Raw genomic sequence first — 6,937 nt, 5'->3', positions numbered from 1 at the left:
ATCAAGTTCTCTACTCCACATGTTACATTGAAAGTGGGTACTTTAGATACTGAACAAATTTCTTTCTTTATTTTAGAAAATTTGCCGAAATAATATTGGTATCATATGATTACAGACACATAATCCAGTTATTGATTGGGTGAAAGCAGTTGTGGTTAAGTGGAATACTAAATGTTATGATTCTTGCATGTCTTTGTCTACTACTAATATCTTTGCATCGCACCATCATTGCCTGGGTACATTCAAGATTATGAGGATGTTTTTTCTGAAGTTGGTAGTGATTCTCTCCCTCTTCATAGGCCGTACGACTGTCCCATCATACTTCTCCCTAATGCTAAACTACCCAAGGGGCGGATGGGTATAATCTTTCTGCTACGGTAAGACAGGCCATGAAAGACTATGTTAAAGACAGTCTCCATAAGGGTCATATTCATCCATCTGCTTCTCCGGTGGGAGCCGGGTCTTTTTTTTGTTAAAAAAAAAAAGATGTCTGTATTGACTATCGTGAATTGAATAAGATTACTGTAAAGAATCAATATTCTCTTCCACTCATCCCGGACCTGTTTAATCAGATCTCAGGAGTTAAGTAGTTCTCTAAACTAGATTTATGCGGGGCCTACAATTCGGTTCGTAACCGCAAAGGGGATGAGTGGAAGACAGCATTTAACCACTTCCAGTCGCAGCTCCTTCCAAAAGCCATAACTTCTTTATTTTTCCGTCGATATAGTCCGATGAGGGCTTGATTTTAGCGGGACGAGTTGTAGTTTTTCGTAGCACCATTTATGTACTAGGAAACTGGAAAAAAATTATTTGTGGGGTAGAAAATGAAAAAAACAGCGATTCCTCCATGCTTTTTTTGTGCGTCATTTTCACGAAATTCACTGTGCAATTAAAACAACATGTTAACTTTATTCTGCGGGTCAATAAGATTACGGCGATACCAAATTTATATATAGTTTTTTTCTATAGTTTACTACTTTTACAAGTAAAAACCTAAGTGTAAAAAAATTATTTATTTTGTGTCGCCAAATTCCGAGAGTCATAACTTCTTTATTTTTCCATCGATTACGTGGTATGGGGGCCTATTTTTGTGGGATAAGCTGTAGTTTTTAATACAATTTTTGGAGTACATGCGACATTTTGATCACTTTTTATTTAATTTTTTGTAGGAGATGAGGTGACCAAAAAATAGATTCTGGCGTTTACAATTTATTTTTTTTTACACCGTTCACTGTGCGGGTTAAATAATGATACATTGTAATAGTTCAGACTTTTACGGATGCGGCGATACCAATTATTTTTATTTATTTATTTTGTTACTATGCTCTAGGGAGAAAATGGGAAAAGGTTTTTTTTTTAAACTTTTAATTTCATTTTTTTTTACATAAAAAAATCCCTTTATTTTACATAATTTTTTTTTTATTTTACTCATTTTTACTTTTTTTATTAGTCCCCCTAGGGGACTTCAACCAGCGATCGTTAGATCACTTGCACAATATACTGCAATATTAATGTATTGCAGTATATCGTGATACTGACAGGCTTCTATTAAGCCCTGACAGCCCTTCATTAGGCCCCCAGGCAGCCATAGCAACCATCACCCCCCGCGCGATTGCGTTGCGGGGGGCGCGATGAGCTGTTAGAGGGGGTCACCCCCCTCTTTCTAACGATTTAAATCCTGCGGTCGGTATTGACTGCAGCACTTAACGAGTTAAACGAGTGGGATCGCGCTCGAGCGCGATGCCGTTCGTTACTCTGAAGCAGGGGTGAACCTAGCCCCTTTGCTGCCTGATGCGAACTATAGAAAGGCGCCCCCCCCCCCCCAAATCTATTCAAGTAACCACAGCCGGACGTTCTGACTTTCTGCTGAGTTCAGCGGCCCAGCGCGGATGGGATGATGCAGTGACGTAATCGTGCTAGGCCGCTGACGTCAATAGCGTGCTCTTGGACTGTTGTAGACCGCAGACCTAAACCAGGCTGTGGTCTACGAGAGAAAACGGTGGGGCAGGGAGCCAACAACCCAGGACTGGCTGGCACATTTTAGCCTGGAGGCAAGTACACAGCACTTTTCCAAGAGTAGCGGCCCATTTTGGGGGCATTGTGCAATTGCTGAGTTTGTCCCCCCTAACACCACCGCTATAAACTGCTACATGTCAATGGAAAAATCTTCCACCAGAGGAAAAAATGTTTCCCAATGATGGAGTAAAAGAAAGCTTCACCCGAGCCTGGGACCTGGTACTCTGCCATGTGGGAAAAATGTTCCCTCTGACGAAAGACTTTTCAGTTGACAGGTAGCAGAGTCTGAAGGGGAATTATTTTTATTTTTTTTACCTCTAGATTCTAGCGGATTGCAGGGGAGAAGGAAAGTGTATATTTTTTTATTTTTCATACTTTTTTTTTTTTTCCCGGTTGGTTCCAATGGACCATTTGGACTACACCTGTAATGACAGGGATAGGGAAACAGACAAGTGCGCCCTAAACTACCCGCCACTCAGTCCCTGCCTACTTGCAACGACCCGCCCTAGACGACGGGGTACAACTGGGCGACGGTCCCTACACTCAATAAGTGCACGACAGACAACCAGACAAGGAAACACAGAACAAAGGGAAACGGGGCAGTTGCCCATGGCAACACCGTGAGCAACAAGAGGAGTAAACGAGCCGAGTCAAACCAGGAGAGTACGAGGTGCCAAACGCAGAGCAGGAGAGTAGTGAACAAGCCGAGTCAAACCAGGAGTGTACGAGGTACCAAACGCAGAGCAGAAGAGTAGTCAGTAAGCCAGGGTCAATACGAAGCAGGGACAAGTAGTTCAAGAAGCTGCAGCAGGGCCAGGAAACCAACAGAGAAGAATCACAAGCAAGGAGGAAGAGGAAAGGCAGGTATAAATAGACAGAGGGCGGGAGCTAGCTCCGTCTGGCCAGGCTGTGATAGGCTCTCCCACTCCTAAGCCTGCCATCCTGAGTGGTGGAAGATGGAGTCAGTCTCACAGACATAGAAGCAGGTGCAGACTGATTACCTATGGGCGTGGATACAGAAGCTGTGCCTGGCAGATCCTTAACAACACCGTAGATTTATTTGACTACTTTGATGATCTATGTTTTTTTTAAATAAAATGGTGAAAGCGGGTTGTGTGAGGGAGTTTTTATTTAAATAAAAAAATGTTTCTTATGTCCATGTGTTTTTTTAATACATTATTACCGCCAGTGTAATGGCCGCTATCTGATTGACACCATCCATTACTAAGGCTGGGGCTTACTGTTAACCAGTAAAAATGCTAGCACCAACCTCCCATTATTACCCCGTTACCCAACGCCACCAGGGGTACCGGGAAGAGCCGGGTACAATCCAATACCTGAACATATGAAGCGACGGCCGGGCACCGTCATCCCTTCAGATGGTTGGGTCCTGGATCTTACCTGGCTCTTCCTGGTACCCCTGATAGCGGTGGGTACTGGGATAATAATGGGAGGTTGGTGCTAGCCTTTTTACTGGTTAATAGTAAGCCCCAGCCTTAGTAATGGATGCGGTCAGACAGCGGCTATTACGAAGACGGTAATAAAGTATAAAATTCTTTTAATTGAAATAAAAACTCCCTCACAAAACCCTCTGACCATTTTATTTAAAAAAATGTAGATCATCAAAGTAATCCAACAAATCTACGACGTTGTCCAAATGGTCCAGCGGAACCTGCAAAACAAAACATAACCAGTATGAAAAATAATAATACTTCTACTCACCTACTGCAGTCTTCTGTCTTCTTTCTTCGCCCCTGCGCTGCAATAGAAACTAGAGGTCAATGAACTGTACTTCCTATTGTGCCACCCGGGACCTAGAGATCCGGCAGAAATGTTAATCGTTATTAATAATTCTGACACATCTGGGAGGTCCCGTGCACCAGAAAATGCTAATGCAGGGACTCCTAAAGTGACAGAAGAGTCACTGTGACCGGGGTTACTAGCAGTCACATTGAAGTGTTAGGTAAGGGCGTGGGGCAGGAGGAGGCGGCAATTCAAATAAATTGACGAGCGGGCCTGCATTTACAGCAGGCAGGGCCTGGCAATTCATTTCAATTGACAGACAACTCCTGCGATGACTGCAGTGGCTGTCGCTCTTAGATAAAATGGCGCCCGTCTTCCCCTAGAAGCGAGGGTCGCTGTGGGTCCCTGTGAACCGTACATGCCACAGATCATGCACAGGTCAAAGCTAAAATGGCTCCAGCAGGAGATAGGAAAGTAGGGATGGGAGCCGACGCTATGCCCTGAGTAGGGATGTCATGATACCAGAATTTGGACTTCGATACCGATACTTCGTTTAGTATTGCGATTTCGATACCAATTCGATACTTTGCCAACAGTAATAAAAAAAAAATACTTATTCGATTCTCTGATGTGAAGCGCGTGGTGTGATGATGAATTTAACCTCCACGTGCCTCACATTAATAGTAATTAACCCCATCATGTTTCTCATAATGGGTTAATGGGTTAATGCGTAAGGCACATGATGGGGTTAATTACTATTAATGTGAGGCACATGGAGGTTAAATTCATCATCGCACCTCGTGCCCCACAATAAGTGAAAGAAAGCAGTTTTTATTTTATTTTTTTACAGCGTACACTTCATAAATGATGCAAAAAAATTGTTGTGCAGGTTATTATGGCCGCGCCAATACGAATATGTGTATTTTATGTATTGAGACTTATTTTAATGTTTATTGTAAAAAAGGTGCATGTGTATTTTTTTATTTATTTAACATTACTTTGTTTTTACTTTATTTTTTAAACTTTAATGTACTGGCATATATCTATATTACAGTACATTAGCCTGTGTACTGATAGTACACAGGCAGGCAGTTAGGACATACCTCAGTATGCCCTAACAACAGGAAATATGGTAGGACAGCCCTGGGGTCCTTCAATGGACCCTGGGCTGTCTGCCCATATATGGTATGTCCCTCAATCACGTCACAGGTATTCCCTGTGACGCGATCCAAGGGGCATCCCCCCCCTTCTCATTTTCTCCTGAATGCTGCAGTCAGCTGTGATCGCAGCATTCACGGGAATAACGGCGGAGATGAGAGGCTTCACTGATCTCCGCCAGTGGGGCTGCGGCTGTGTAATACAGCCATTGCCCCTCTCCTGACAGGAAGTGCGCGCGCGGTCAGCATGAGGTGATGCGGCCGGCGCTGCACTAATGAGCGGCGGCGCAGGCACTGAACACAGAACATGGGTGTGTTTTGCAGCGCGCCCGCCATGTTCTGTCTTCCGTGCCGCTGCTCATTAGTGCAGTGCCGGCCGCATTGCATCATTCTGACCCTGCGCACTTGCTGTCAGGACTCAGGAGCGCGGCAATGACTATCACACAGCCGCAGCTACGCTATCATACATTCATGTGTTGCAATACTGAGCTGTGCAGCCGCACAGCTCAGTATCGAAATACATGAAATAACGGTATCGAACCGTTTGGGGATGCAGAGTATCGAAACAGTAACGAAGTTTCGATGCATCGTTGTAAAGGATCTGCCAGGTACTACGTCTGGGTATACTCCCGGGATTAATCAGTCGACACCTGAGGCCAGACCTCTTAGGGTATGTTCACACGAGGGCGTCCGTTACGGCTGAAATTACGGGGATGTTTCAGCCTGAAAACATCACCGTAATTTCAGCCGTAACGGCATGTGCAGGCGCTTGAACGCCGCGTCAATTACGGCCGTAATTAGCGCTGCTATTCATTGGAGTCAATGAGTAACGGCTCCAATTACGGCCAAAGAAGTGACAGGTCACTTCTTTGACGCGGGCGTCTATTTACGCGCCGGCTTTTGACAGCGGCGCGTAAATATACGCCTCGTGTGAACAGACAAACGTCTGCCCATTGCTTTCAATGGGCAGATGTTTGTCAGCGCTATTGAGGCGCTATTTTCGGGCGTAATTCGGGGCAAAAACGCCCGATTTACGTCCGTAAATAGGCCGTGTGAACATACCCTTAGACTGACACCGGCTCCCACCAACCAGGGTGGCAGGCTCAGGAGTGGGAGAGCCTATCGCGGCCTGGTCAGTCGGAGTTAGCTCCGCCCCCTGTCCATTTATACCTGCCGTGTTCTCTTCCTCAGTGCTTGTTATTCTTCTTGGATTCCTGGCCCCACTGCTGCCTTGCTCCAGCCTGCTTCTGCCGTGCTTCTGCCTTGCTTCAGTTCCGTTTATCCTGCTTCGCTTTGCCCCTTGCTTGCTTCCTGCTCCGTGCTCTCGTTGGTATACTCCACTTCATCCTGATCCTGACTGATTCATTCACCGCTCCGTTTCCTCGCGGCGTTCCGTGGGCTACTGCCTCTTCCCTTGCGTGTTCCCTGTTTGTACTCCCTTGCACTTAGACAGCGTAGGGACCGCCGCCAAGTTGTACCCCGTCGCCTAAGGCGGGTCGTTGCAAGTAGGCAGGGACAGTGCGGTGGGTAGATTAGGGCTCACTTGTTCCCTTCACCTCCTTCCTGCCATTACAATCGTGGACCGCCGCCAAGTTGTACCCCGTCGCCTAGGGCGGGTCGTTGCAAGTAGGCAGGAACAGGGCGGTGGGTAGATTAGGGCTCACTTGTTCCCTTCACCTCCTTCCTGCCATTACATAATAACAAGCCCATACCTAGTCTACCATTTTTCCTACGTTGACGCTATCATGGACCCCCTTGAGACCCTGACCCAGCAGATGCAGGGCCTCTCCCTACAGGTCCAGGCCCTTGCTCAGAGGGTCAACCAGGGTGACGCTGCCTTAGTAGTACCCCTCACCTCACCTCTAGAACCTGACCTCAAGTTACCTGACCGGTTCTCAGGGGACCGTAAGACTTTTCTCTCCTTCCGGGAGAGTTGCAGACTTTATTTCCGCCTAAAACCTCACTCCTCAGGTTCCGAGAACCAGCGGGTGGGTATCATTATATCCCGACTCCAGGAAGGG

The sequence above is a fragment of the Rhinoderma darwinii genome, chromosome 1, assembly GCF_050947455.1.
Source record: "Rhinoderma darwinii isolate aRhiDar2 chromosome 1, aRhiDar2.hap1, whole genome shotgun sequence".
Taxonomy (NCBI): domain Eukaryota; kingdom Metazoa; phylum Chordata; class Amphibia; order Anura; family Rhinodermatidae; genus Rhinoderma; species Rhinoderma darwinii.
The sequence above is the reverse complement of the archived record's forward strand: the minus strand, read 5'-3'. Positions refer to the sequence as shown.